Below are 14160 nucleotides of genomic sequence, written 5' to 3'. Positions count from 1 at the left end.
AAGAGAGATTCAACTCAATACTGAGTAGACGACAAAGCTCTCTCCAGAATCGAGACGCAAACTGGGGACCCCGGTCACTAACAATTTTGTCTGGCATACCGTGTAGGCGAAAGATATGCTTGACGAACAAGACAGCCAACGCCCGTGCAGAAGGTAGCCGTGGAAGAGGCACCAAGTGCACCATTTTGGAAAAATGGTCGGTGATCACCCAGATAATGGTGCAGTTACGAGACTTGGGTAAGCCCACCAAAGTCCATCCCGACCATCTCCCAGGGCCTGTCCGCCACCGGCAGAGGAAAAAGCAAACCAGCTGGCCGTTGCCGAGGAGTCTTGTTCTTGGCGCAAGAGACACACGCCCGAACATACTCTGCGACATCACGAGCCATATGCGGCCACCAGTACGTCCTCGCCAGTAACTCAGATGTCCTTTTGGTACCAAAATGTCCACCCACCCTGGACGAGTGTGCCCAAGAGAGAACCTCCGGTCGCAAATTGGATGGAACAAAAGTCTTGCCCGGGGGCACAGACTCTAGCGAAACCGGGGCCACAGTTCTCAAGCTCTCGGTGGGGACAATAAGCCGAGGCTCCTCCTCCTCCTCTGCAGATGACACAACGGAGCGAGAGAGAGCGTCGGCCCGAATGTTCTTCTCCCCAGAAAGAAAATGGAGGGTGAAATGAAACCGGGAGAAGAATAAGGACCATCTGGCCTGGCGAGAATTCAACCGCTGGGCTGTCTGCAGGTACACCAAATTTTTATGGTCTGTGAAGACTTGGAAGGGAAAACGTGCACCCTCCAAGAGAAGTCTCCACTCCGAGAAAGCCAACTTCATGGCTAGCAACTCCATGTCCCCGATGGAATAATTCCTCTCTGCTGGTGAGAAGGTCTTGGAGAAAAAGAAGCAAGGATGCTTGACCTTGAGCATCCTTTTGGAAGAGGACTGCTCCAGCACCAACAGAAGAGGCATCCACCTCCATGATAAATGGCTTATCAACATCGGGGCGATGTAGGATGGGAGCGCTAGCGAAGTGTGACTTTATAGAGTTAATGGCCTTGGAGACCTCCTCAGACCACAATTTGGGATTCGCCCCCTTCTTGGTGAGGGCAACCAAGGGAGCTACCAAAGTTGAGAAGTGCGGAATGAACTGGCGATAATAATTAATGAACCCCATAAAGCGCTGCACCGCTTTGAGAGAATGGGGTTCCTGCCAGTCCATCACAGCCTGTAGTTTGGCAGGATCCATAGCCAATCCTTGGGCAGAGATGATGTAGCCTAGGAAAGGTAGGGACTCCTGCTCAAACATACACTTCTCCAACTTGGCATAGAGGGAGTTTGCCCGTAGGAGGTCGAAGACTTTGCAAACATCTCTCCGGTGGGAGTCAATATCTGGAGAGTAGATGAGAATATCATCCAGATAGACTACGACCGAGGTGGAAAGCATATCCCGGAAGATATCGTTCACAAAATCTTGGAAAACGGCTGGGGCATTACAGAGCCCGAAGGGCATCACCAGATATTCATAGTGCCCATCCCTGGTGTTAAAAGTCGTCTTCCATTCGTCCCCATCATGGATGCGAATCAGGTTGTAAGCACCCCGCAGATCTAGTTTAGTAAATACCCTTGCTCCCCGAAGCCTATCGCAGAGCTCAGATATCAAGGGCAAAGGATACTTATTTTTAACGGTGATAGCGTTAAGACCCCTGTAGTCTATGCATGGACGCAATTCCCCATTCTTCTTCTGCACGAAGAAGAACCCTGCCCCAGCAGGTGACACTGACTTCCTAATGAATCCTCTTGCCAGATTTTCCTGGATGTACTGTGACATTGCCTCCGTCTCCGGGAGAGATAGCGGATAGACTCGACCCCGGGGAGGCTCAGCACCAGGCAAGAGATCAATAGGACAGTCATAGGGGCGATGGGGCGGAAGGGTCTCCGCCGCCTTTTTGGAGAACACGTCTGCATAAGACCAATACTGCTTGGGGAGAGAGGAAAGATCTGCGGGTACCGCTGTAGTAGCAACCTGAACACACTCCCTCTGACACCTACCCCCACAAGATTCACCCTATCCCAGGATTCTGCCAGAGGACCACTCGATATGAGGAGAGTGGTACCGTAGCCAAGGTATTCACAACAGGACCTCATCAATTCCCTCTGGAATGACGAGCAGAGATATAATCTCCTGATGAGATGGCGACATGGACAGAGTAAAAGGGATGGTCTGGTGTGTTATCTGTGAGGGCAGTGTCGACCCATTCACCACTCGTACCGTTACTGGTTGAGCTAGCATAACCAGGGGTATTGCGTGACGTTGGGCGAAGGCAGAAGACATAAAATTGCCCTCCGCCCCAGAATCCACGCAGAGCTCTACCGAGTGGGAGAATGAGCCTATAGTAATTGTCCCCTTAAAGGACAATTTAGAGGCAAATGTCGCCGTGTCTAGTGTACCTCCACCTACTACCACTAGACGCGGACGTTTCCTCGACCGCTGAGAACATCTGGTGGCTAGATGTCCTGACTGCTGGCAAACATGACAGACCTTGAGTGCACAAGCGGTCCGAGACTTAGATCCCGCTTGTGACACTTCCCTGGCCTCATGTGACTCAGGAACCAGGACCGGAGATTCCAGAGGTTTTGCGAAGGTAGGAGCCAGCCGAAACCTCTGCCTACACTGGGCTCGCTCTAACCTCCGCTCGTTAAAACGGAGGTCAATTCGAGTGGAGACAGTTATTAACTCCTCCAGTGTGGCAGGAATCTCCCTAGTGGCCAGAGTGTCCTTAACGTGGTCAGCCAGGCCCCTCCAAACTATGGGGATAAGAGCTTTATCCGACCAATCCAGCTCAGAAGCTAAAGTGCGGAATTGGACGGCAAAATGACTGACCAAGGACTCACCATGAGTTAATGCCAGCAGTTGGAGCGCAGTATCATGGGTGACTTGAGGTCCTAAAAAGACCTGTTTCAGAGTGCTCAGAAACAGCGGAGCACTCTGCACCACATGATCACCACACTCCCACAGCGGCGTAGCCCATTCCAACGCCCTGTCCGACAAGAGAGACACTATAAATCCCACCTTAGCCCCTACAAAACTTGCTATCACCAGAAAATTTTTCTGGCAGCGGGAGGCGAGAAAATGTCGGAGCAGGGGTGGCAATGGACAGGGTTGCTGCAGCCACGCTAGCAGCCTGTACAGCAACTGCGGTAACATCCACAGCTGAGGTTGCGCTCTCAAGAGCCGCCAACCTACCCTCCAACTGCTGGATATACCGCAAGGATTGCTGTTTGTCCGTCATTACTAGCCAGACCCTGGCGCTAGTGTAATGTTAGGGCTAGCGGAACGCACCAAATAAGACAGATAGTGTATGGTGCGTTCGCAGCCCGGGGTCCACCGTGCAGAGATGGAACCTGCTGCTAAGTAATGACGGACTATATGGCGGTACTCATAAGTATACACACACGTGGGTTAAACTTCACCCAGCGTGAAGGAAGCGATCCTTTTGCGTCACAGGATCGCGGTACCGCACATAGAAGGCGAGCAAGTAGTCAGCGAACTCAACCCCAACTAGGATTGAAGTCCGATTAGACCCTTGCTGGCACAACATTGCAACTGGGTGTGTAAGGAAGCAGAATAACAATATTAGGGCACAAGAGTGCATGCGGTGCCGCACTGACAAACGCCACTAACCACCCAGGCTTGGGTAAGGAAAGCACAGAGGAAGTGCACGGCGCCGTACTGGCGGTCACAGCAACTGGACGCTGTAACGTGTGATTAGTGCTGTAGGATAAGTCGGGCGCTAGATAGCAACCATACACCTTCCGCGAACAGACATTCAATAGGGAAGGGGTATCCAAGGACGACTTGCACTCACAACAAACACACGTAAGCAAATGTACACTAGCGCATGGCCGTGCGGTCATGCGCAGTTTATATAGTTGCAGCACAGGAAGTGGCCACAGAAACTTTGCCCTTCCAAGACCTGCCAAGAGGACCAATGGAATGTGCTGCAGAGCCTGAGCACATGACCCTCGATCTCCAACGGGAGATCTTGCCCTGGGCATGCTCAGTGTGTGCAGACAAGGACTTAGTCCCAGAGAAGTCCGCTCGCTGCTGACCAGCACTGGCTTTAATGGCAGAAGCTGAAGAAGCAGCAGTAACTCTCTGTACAGAGTGAGACTGAGCAAGACGCTGGGACCGACGTCCCTGCTGAGCAGACTCCACTGCGGCTGGATAAGAATGGGAGACCGCAGCGGAGATGGCTCGAGATTCCCCCTGTGCAGAAGCGGGAACTCGAGACCTAACACACATTCATAAAGTGGTGTATGCCACTTAATGAATTTGACATATCCTCTCTGTGATGTGTGCTTCCATATGTCTTGCAAGAAAGGGACTTTCAGTAGGATTTCTGTGTATGAATTTGCTGTGTAGGCATGGCTACACCTGTCTAACCCCAGCTCCACTCATTTTGGCAAAGCTTGACCAAATCTGGCTTTGAAAGTTGCAAAATGTTGAGCAACAAGTTTGTGACTTTTCACAATGGCGTGCACAGTGTAATTAATTTGACTCATAAAGGTTTCAATTTTTATGTCCTGCTTTAGCTAGGTCTTAGGCAATGCTATAATATTCTGTATACTTTCTGCTGATTCTGTCCCAATCGACACAGTAAAGTTAAGAGAGAGCTACAAAAATGATATCCTCAGCTTTTTGTGGCCAGTGTAAAAAAAATGTGGATAGTTAAATAAAAATGTATTACAAAAACTAACAATAAAGTATATTTTTGATAATAAATGTTTGGAGGCTTTTTTGGCTGGTTGCTTGCGAAATGCTGTATCCACAATATTAAGACTGTTTTTCTATTTTTCCTTGTTAAATAAACTACTGGATTTAAAACATAATTTTTCATTGATATTTTCCATTTAATGTGCATGATTTTTAATTAACATTCTCATTTCATTGCTACTAAGAGTAAGGGAATAGTTGATGCATTGTTGTACAGAGACAGCTGGTAGGACTGTCTTTTATATGTATTTTTCATATTCACCTGCTGTCAGCAGTGTTATATTGCAAAATGGTATCATTCGGAGCTTGTCATGCCTGGAAACACTAAACTTATTGTTGTCACTTATTGTTAGGATGACACTATCGGGAAAACCTTGGGGAATTGTAACCAACTAGCTAGGCAACTAATTAACTTACTATTTAATGGTAGTTACTACAGCAGCAACACAGTAATATAAAAACTCCACATTTATGCCTAATATAAACTTTAAATACTGAAAAACTAGAGGACTTTTCTAATAATAAACTGTTAATAATTGTTAATAAATGTAAATAAATTATACAATTGGAAATCAGTGACCTATGACAATTTATTTGACTGCGACTTTGTTTAAATTCAAATCCGCCTAAAGGCCCCGTCACACATAGCGAGATCGCTAGCGAGATCGCTGCTGAGTCACAAGTTTTGTGACGCAACAGCGATCTCAGTAGCGATCTCGCTATGTGTGACACGTACCAGCGATCAGGCCCCTGCTGTGAGATCGCTCGTCGTGTCGGAATGGCCTGGGCCATTTTTTGATCGTTGAGGTCCCGCTGACATCGCTGAATCGGCGTGTGTGACGCCGATTCAGCGATGTCTTCGCTGGTAACCAGGGTAAACATCGGGTAACTAAGCGCAGGGCCGCGCTTAGTAACCCGATGTTTACCCTGGTTACCATCCTAAAAGTAAAAAAACAACCACTACATACTTACCTAACGCTGTCTGTCCTCCAGCGCTGTGCTCTGCACTCCTCCTGTACTGGCTGTGAGCGCCGGTCAGCCGGAAAGCAGAGCGGTGACGTCACCGCTCTGCTTTCCGGCCGCTGTGCTCACAGCCAGACCAGAGAAGCAGAGCACCGAGGACAGACAGCGGTAGGTAAGTATGTACTGTTTGTTTTTTTTTACTTTAACGATGGTAACCAGGGTAAACATCGGGTTACTAAGCGCGGCCCTGCGCTTAGTTACCCGAAGTTTACCCTGGTTACCGGGGACCTCGGGATCGTTGGTCGCTGGAGAGCTGTCTGTGTGACAGCTCTCCAGCGACCAAACAGCGACGCTGCAGCGATCCGGATCGTTGTCGGTATCGCTGCAGCGTCGCTATGTGTGACGGGGCCTTTAACCCTATGTCCCAATGTTGCGGCCGCATTAGCACCAAGGTCACCAATGTTGCAGCTGAAAAACTGTGCTGACATCTGCAAATCAATACTAGCAAAACTTTTGGACACATAATGACAGTGATGCAGTCTCAGTGTCCAAAAACTGACATAATTTATAGTCCTTTATTACGTTTGACTGCTTTACATATCCAACAAGTATAGACGAGATCCATACTGTTCAGATATCGAATAGCTATGAGTGAGTGAATTCTGTAGATTTGTTTGTTATCTACCTTTAGATGTGAGCAGGCATGGGGCTGAGGAAAAAATATCTGATATACGCCTCATTGCAGACCTGTCGCGACACTCAGTTGATGTCCATCCAGTTGTCTTCTTTCTGTCATAGTGTGTCAGATCTCTGGCCTTTTCACTATAGGCCAGGATTTCTGATCGTGTCTGGCCTTAAAAGTCATTGCACGTCATAAGGTCGCAGCGGACATCTTGATGTCATGACGCCATGACCTAAAACACACAGTGACCTCTGAATCTTGGACGAGGCCGGAAGTCCTGGCCAATAGTGAAGATACGCTTTGCTATGGCAGAAAGAAGAGGACCATACGGTGGGCGGTTTGGCTTTTCTTTAACATCTTACGTGCGTAACTAGAAATCATTTGCACGTCAGATCTCCATAAGCAGGGGACGGTCTATATACTGTTTCTTTAAAAGATATTCTTTCTAAAATCACAAATATAGACTATATCATTAAATGCTCTGGTTGATATTGAGAGCCGTTCGCTGTGTTTTCATGTAATAATGCACAAAATGAGTAAAAGGGGTTAGCCACTAATTCCTTTCTCAGTCAATGTGTTCCACTCTTTGTAAAACAATAACACGTATGTTCACTGTCGGTGACGGCTCCGTTCCAACAGAGTCGATACTGACTTTCCCATTGCTCATGTTATATTGATATGTCACGCAATGGCTGTGGCCAATCAGCAGCTCCTTCACTCTCCCCTCCTTTAGACATAACGGACATCTGGAGCAAGTCAGAGCTTTGGCTACTTTCTCACTTCTTCCGGATGACTGACTTTTCCTAATGAGGGAGTCAGTGAAGCAACCACTGATTGGCTGCCAACATCGCATAACTCCAGTATACATCATTGCAACAGTACTGGCACCGGAACGGAGTATGAGTGTGGCAGCATGGTGGCGCAGTGGTTAGCACTGTTGCTTTCCAGTGCTCGGTTCCTGGGTTCAAATCCCACCAAGGACAACATCTGCAAGGAGTTTGTATGTTCTCATTTGTGTGGATTACCTCTGGTTACTCTAGTTTCCTTCCACTCTCCAAAAACATACCGCTAGGGAATTTAGACTGTGAGCTACTATGGGGACAGAGATGATAATGACTGTAAAGCACTGTGGAATTAATGGCTCTATATAAGTTAGTGAAATAAGTGTTATTATTTTATAAGAGAGGAATACAGTGATTGAGGTGATTGAGAAGAGGTTGTCAGAGTATTGGACATCCCATTTTAGTCTTTCATATCCTGTAGATACAGTAGAGCTGGCAGCTTACCTCTTACAGAACAAAAAGTTCTGAAGTCCAAAATTGGACTTACGAGTTGCTTTTCTCCCCTGATATCGTATGTTGAGGGAGAGTCGGAGCATCCCATACACATTTGGCTGTCGACAACCCGTTGATATTGGCTGGCTCGACCGATGTTAGTCTATCATGAATGAGGCCTTTATTATTATTATTATTTATTGTTATAGCGCCATTTATTCCATGGCGCTTTACATGTGAGGAGGGGTATGCATAATAGAAACAAGTACAATAATCTTAAACAATACAAGTCACAACTGGTACAGGAGGAGAGAGGACCCTGCCCGCGAGGGCTCACAATCTACAAGGGATGGGTGAGGATACAGTAGGTGAGGATAGAGCTGGTCATGCAGCGGTTTGGTCGATCGGTGGTTACTGCAGGTTGTAGGCTTGTCGGAAGAGGTGGGTCTTCAGGTTGTTTTTGAAGGTTTCGATGGTAGACGAGAGTCTGATGTGTTGTGGCAGAGAGTTCCAGAGTAGGGGTGACACTAGACACGATATTTATGTCCACTGTCGGCTGCACAGATTCAATGACCACTGTCCAAGTGTCCATCCAACATGAGGATTCATTGTAAAAAAAAATGTATACGTCCTGTTGAGGAGACCCTCTGCATATGAGAGTGCAGTCTGCTGTGCTCTCCTATGCAGTAAAACTAATGGTATGCAGACACATACTTGCCAGAAGAAGGCCAAAAGAACACATTTTGCCCCAATGAGTATACTCTCCCATCACTACTCCTTATACTGGCATGTCAGACGTGCCCCTCTCTTCAGAGAAAAACATTACTCCTTAGCCACCTGGAAAAAAAACACCAGACCGTTGGCAGCATATCTATCAAAGTGAGCTAGCAAAGTTGTCATAAAAAGGTAAATGTGCAGCAACCAAGAACCAAATTCTTCTGTCTCTAATGGTACAGGGTATGGTGATATCACCTAGCACAAGGGTTAGTCTATGCTGGGTAAACTCCCTTAAATCCATATAAGTCATTCATGACACATGGAAATGTTGTTTGGCTAGTTAAAAAAAAATGAAAATGTATTAGTTCTGCTAAACTTTTGCATACCTTTACAGTAATTTTATACGAAGCAGCCTGGATTTTGCTGTTGTGGTCCTATAAATTCAGAAACAGTGATCCCTGTCGCTTTATATAAATGTCAGACTGTGTTTTGTACAGTTTGTCAGGTTACAATGTCCTTTCATCTCATCAAAGGAAACCATTATCTTTCATAATTGTTTCAGTCTGCTTTTTCTTGTTTTGTCACTGGATTTGGAATACCTTCTCATATGAGGATTTGGCAATGTAAGTACGCAATTTTATAAAATAACTTGCATTAACTATTTCCTTTCGAAAACATAACAGGTGCTGCACGAAGAATTACTTTTGGACTTTTCCATCTTTATAGTTGTCATAGGGGCAGTTTTATATTGATCCGGTCACCACTTGCTACAGTTAGGGCCAGAAATATTTGGACAGTGACACAAGTTTTGTTATTTTAGCTGTTTACAAAAACATGTTCAGAAATACAATTATAAATATAATATGGGCTGAAAGTGCACACTCCCAGCTGCAATATGATAGTTTCCACATCCAAATCGGAGAAAGGGTTTAGGAATCATAGCTCTGTAATGCATAGCGTCCTCTTTTTCAAGGGACCAAAAGTAATTGGACAATGGACTCTAAGGGCTGCAATTAACTCTGAAGGCGTCTCCCTCGTTAACCTGTAATCAATGAAGTAGTTAAAAGGTCAGGAGTGGATTCCAGGTGTGTGGTTTTGCATTTGGAAGCTGTTGCTGTGAGCAGACAACATGCGGTCAAAGGAACTCTCAATTGAGGTGAAGCAGAACATCCTGAGGCTGAAAAAAAAGAAAAAATCCATCAGAGAGATAGCAGACATGCTTGGAGTAGCAAAATCAACAGTTGGGTACATTCTGAGAAAAAAGGAATTGACTGGTGAGCTTGGGAACTCAAAAAGGCCTGGGCGTCCACGGATGACAACAGTGGTGGATGATCGCCGCATACTTAATTTGGTGAAGAAGAACCCGTTCACAACATCAACTGAAGTCCAGAACACTCTCAGTGAAGTAGGTGTATCTGTCTCTAAGTCAACATTAAAGAGAAGACTCCATGACAGTAAATACAAAGGGTTCACATCTAGATGCAAACCATTCATCAATACCAAAAATAGACAGGCCAGAGTTAAATTTGCAGAAAAACACCTCAAGAAGCCAGCTCAGTTCTGGAAAAGTATTCTATGGACAGATGAGACAAAGATCAACCTGTACCAGAATGATGGGAAGAAAAAAGTTTGGAGAAGAAAGGGAGCGGCACATGATCCAAGGCACACCACATCCTCTGTAAAACATGGTGGAGGCAACGTGATGGCATGGGCATGCATGGCTTTCAATGGCACTGGGTCACTTGTGTTTATTGATGACATAAGAGCAGACAAGAGTAGCCGGATGAATTCTGAAGTGTACCGGGATATACTTTCAGCCCAGATTCAGCCAAATGCTGCAAAGTTGATTGGACGGCGCTTCATAGTACAGATGGACAATGACCCCAAGCATACAGCCAAAGCTACCCAGGAGTTCATGAGTGCCAAAAAGTGGAACATTCTGCAATGGCCAAGTCAATCTCCAGATCTAAACCCAATTGAGCATGCATTTCACTTGCTCAAATCCAGACTTAAGACGCAAAGACCCACAAACAAGCAAGACCTGAAGGCTGCGGCTTTAAAGGCCTGGCAAAGCATTAAGAAGGAGGAAACCCAGCGTTTGGTGATGTCCATGGGTTCCAGACTTAAGGCAGTGATTGCCTCCAAAGGATTTGCAACAAAATATTGAAAATAAAAATATTTTGTTTGGGTTATGTTTATTTGTCCAATTACTTTTGACCTCCTAAAATGTGGAGTGTTTGTAAAGAAATGTGTACAATTCCTACATTTTCTATCAGATATTTTTGTTCAACCCTTCAAATTAAACGTTACAATCTGCACTTGAATTCTGTTGTAGAGGTTTCATTTCAAATCCAATGTGGTGACATGCAGAGCCCAACTCGCGAAAATTGTGTCACTGTCCAAATATTTCTGGCCCTAACTGTATGTCTCAGAAATAATATCTGCAGTGAAGACATAATCTTGAGTGATGGCTGTAGTGGACTCCTAGACAGATCCATCAATCAAGATCAGAAGGTAGAAGTTGTGCTGTCCTTTAAGCCAGTTTCACATGTCCACGTTCACAGTCCGAGTATGGATAGTGATGCATGGACTGGTTGAGAAACTCTTGACCCAAACTCAACAGCCTCATATATGTCTATGGTGCTGTTGAGTTTGTTTTAGATGACCCTTGATTGGTCTGGTCATCATAGTCCATACTTGGACTGTGAATGTTGGATGTGTGAAGCCTGCCTTATACAAAGATTTAATAGTACTTTAGACTAAGGAAAATTATTGGAAGCAGAGTACATTGGAATAAATCTTTATTTTTTTATTAATTCAGCTGTCAAGCTCACAGTAAGGTATGTATGAACACTTTTCTAGATTTTCTAGATCTGACAGGAAGTTTGCATGGTCAAAATTCTGACTTCTTTTTAGTCCCATTCACGCTGTCAGTTTGCTTGAGCATGTGCCGGGAAAAGGATTCTTGAGAAAAAAGGGATGGGCATGTTGAAAGTCAACAAGGCTAGTCCACTTTTCCTGAATAGTTTGAATGACTACTGGCAAAACATAAAAGAAAAACTTTAGATGGTGGGTGGAATTAGAAGGCTCTGCCGACTTTAGGTCAATAGATATGATTCTGTTGAAGAGGTTTTCTCAAAATCACAATTTATTCTCGCACCCAACTGATTTTATTTACTTTACTAACCTATGTAGTGCAAATTGTAAAGACATTATCAGCACTGTCCCCATTGTGGCTCACAATCTAGATTCCCTATCAGTTTGTAGGAGGAAACCAATGTACCTGTAGGAAACTTATGGAAACACGGGGAGAACATATAAGGTCCTTTAAAGGGAACCTGTCACCCATAAAATGGAATTTGAGCTAAGCCCACTGGTGTCAGGGGCTTATCTACAGAATTCTGAAATGCTGTAGATAAGCCCCCGATGTATCCTGAACGATGAGAAATAGGGGCGGTCCCGCTGCGGTCCGGTCCAATGGGCGTCGCGGTCCGGGGCCTCTCATCTTCATAGGATGATGTCCTCTTCTTGTCTTCATGCTGCGGCTCTGGCACAGGCATACTTTGTCTGCCCTGTTGAGGGCAGAGCCAAGTACTGCAGTGCACAGGCGCCGGGTCTCTCTGACCTTTCCCGGCGCCTACGCGCTGCAGTACTTTGCTCTGCCCTCAACAGGGCAGACAAAGTACGCCTGTGCTTGAGCTGCGGCATGAAGATAAGAAGAGAACGTGATCGTAAGAGATGGGAGGCCCCGGACCGGACCGCGATGCCCATCGGATCGGACCGCCCGCCCAGGTGAGTATAAACTAACCTCTTTTTCTCATGTTTTAGGATACATCAGGGGCTTATTTACAGCATTATAGAATGCTGTAGATAAGTCCCTGATGATGGTGGGCTTAGCTCAACTTCCATTTTCGGGGTGACAGATTCCCTTTAAGATGTTGTCCTTGGTGTGATTTGAACCCAAGACCCCAACGCTGGAAAGGTACAGTGTTAACCACCGAGACACCATGCTGCCCAAATCTATTGCTGTGTGTATGGTTGCTGGAAACCCCAAGAACAGGAGCCCCTTCTTGAATGGAGTGGAGACCCATCTTTTAGGAAGACAAGCATACACATCTGTACTGTACACTAGGGTTGAGCGAAACGGGTCGAACATTTTCAAAAGTCGCCGACTTTTGGCGAAGTCAAGTTTCATGAAACCCGATCCGACCCCTGTGCGTGGTCGGCCATGCGGTACGCGACTTTCGCACCAAAGTCGCGTTTCAATGACGCGAAAAGCACCATTTCTCAGCCAATGAAGGTAAACGCAGAGTGTGGGCAGCGTGATGACATAGGTCCTGGTCCCCACCATCTTAGAGAAGGGCATTGCAGTGATTGGCTTGCTGTCTGCGGCGTCACAGGGGCTATAAAGGGGAGTTCCCGCCGACCGCCATGTTACTGCTGCTGATCTGAGCTTAGGGAGAGGTTGCTGCCGCTTCGTCAGAAGCAGGGATAGCGTTAGGCAGGGTCCATTAACCACAAAACCGCTTGTGCTGTAGCGATTTCCACTGCCCAACACCACCTTCGGTGTGCAGGGACAGTGGAAGCTCCTTTTTTTTTTTTTTTTCCTCAGCGCTGTAGCTTATTGGGCTGCCCTAGAAGGCTCCCTGATAGCTGCATTGCTGTGTGTACGCCGCTGTGCAAACCAACTGCTTTTTTCAAAGCACAAATCCTCTTGTTCCTTCCTTTCTGCACAGCTATCTTGTTTGTTTGTCCACACTTTTTATTTAATTTGTGCATCAGTCCACTCCTTATTGCTGCCTGCCATACCTGGCTGAGATTACTGCAGGGAGATAAGGAACTGTCCTTCAATTACTTTTTTTTTTTTTTTTGTGAGAGATTAAGATTGACATTTCTGCTAGAGTGCCATCTCTGTCTGTGTCATCTCACTCAGTGGGCCATAGAAAGCCTATTTATTTTTTTGCTTGATTTGGGTTCCAAAATCTACCAGAAAAAATCACAACATCAATCAGTGGGAGAAAAATATTGGCCTCAGGGCTTGTGTGCCACTCCTTACTCCTGTGTGTGCCATCTCTCACTCAGTGGGCCATAGAAAGCCTATTTATTTTTTTGCTTGATTTGGGTTCTAAATTCTACCTGAAAAAATCAATCAATCAATCAGTGGGAGATTAATATTGGCCTTTGGGCTTGTGTGCCAGTCCTGACTCCTGTGTGCGTCATCTGTCACTCAGTGGGCCCTAGAAAGCCTATTTTTTGTTTAATTTGTTTTCTAAATTCTCCCTGAAACAATCATTTTATTTTCTTTGGTTTCTAAATTATTCCTGAAAAAAATCATTTTTTTTGTATTTTTTTTTCTCTCAAGTCTCCCTGAAAAAAAAAAAAAAAAAATCTGTGGGAGATTCATATTGCCCCTTCTGCTTGTGTGCCAGTCTTGACTCCTGGGTGTGCCATCTCTCTCTCTCTCCCCAATTGTGGGCCATAGAAAGCCTATTAATTTTTTTGCTTGATTTGGGTTCCAAAATCTACCAAAAAAAAAAAAATCACTAAATCAATCAGTGGGAGATTAATATTGGCCTCTGGGCTTGTGTGCCACTCCTGACTCCTGTGTGCGTCCTCTCTCACTCAGTGGGCCGTACAAAGCCTTTTTTTTTTTTTTTCCTAAATTCTCCCTGAAACAATCATTTCATTTTATTTGTTTTATAAATTCTTCTGTAAAAAATAATTTTTTTTTAATTTTTTTTTTCTGAAGTCTCC

The sequence above is a fragment of the Ranitomeya imitator genome, chromosome 9, assembly GCF_032444005.1.
Source record: "Ranitomeya imitator isolate aRanImi1 chromosome 9, aRanImi1.pri, whole genome shotgun sequence".
Lineage (NCBI taxonomy): Eukaryota > Metazoa > Chordata > Amphibia > Anura > Dendrobatidae > Ranitomeya > Ranitomeya imitator.
Note: the sequence above shows the minus strand (reverse complement) of the source record.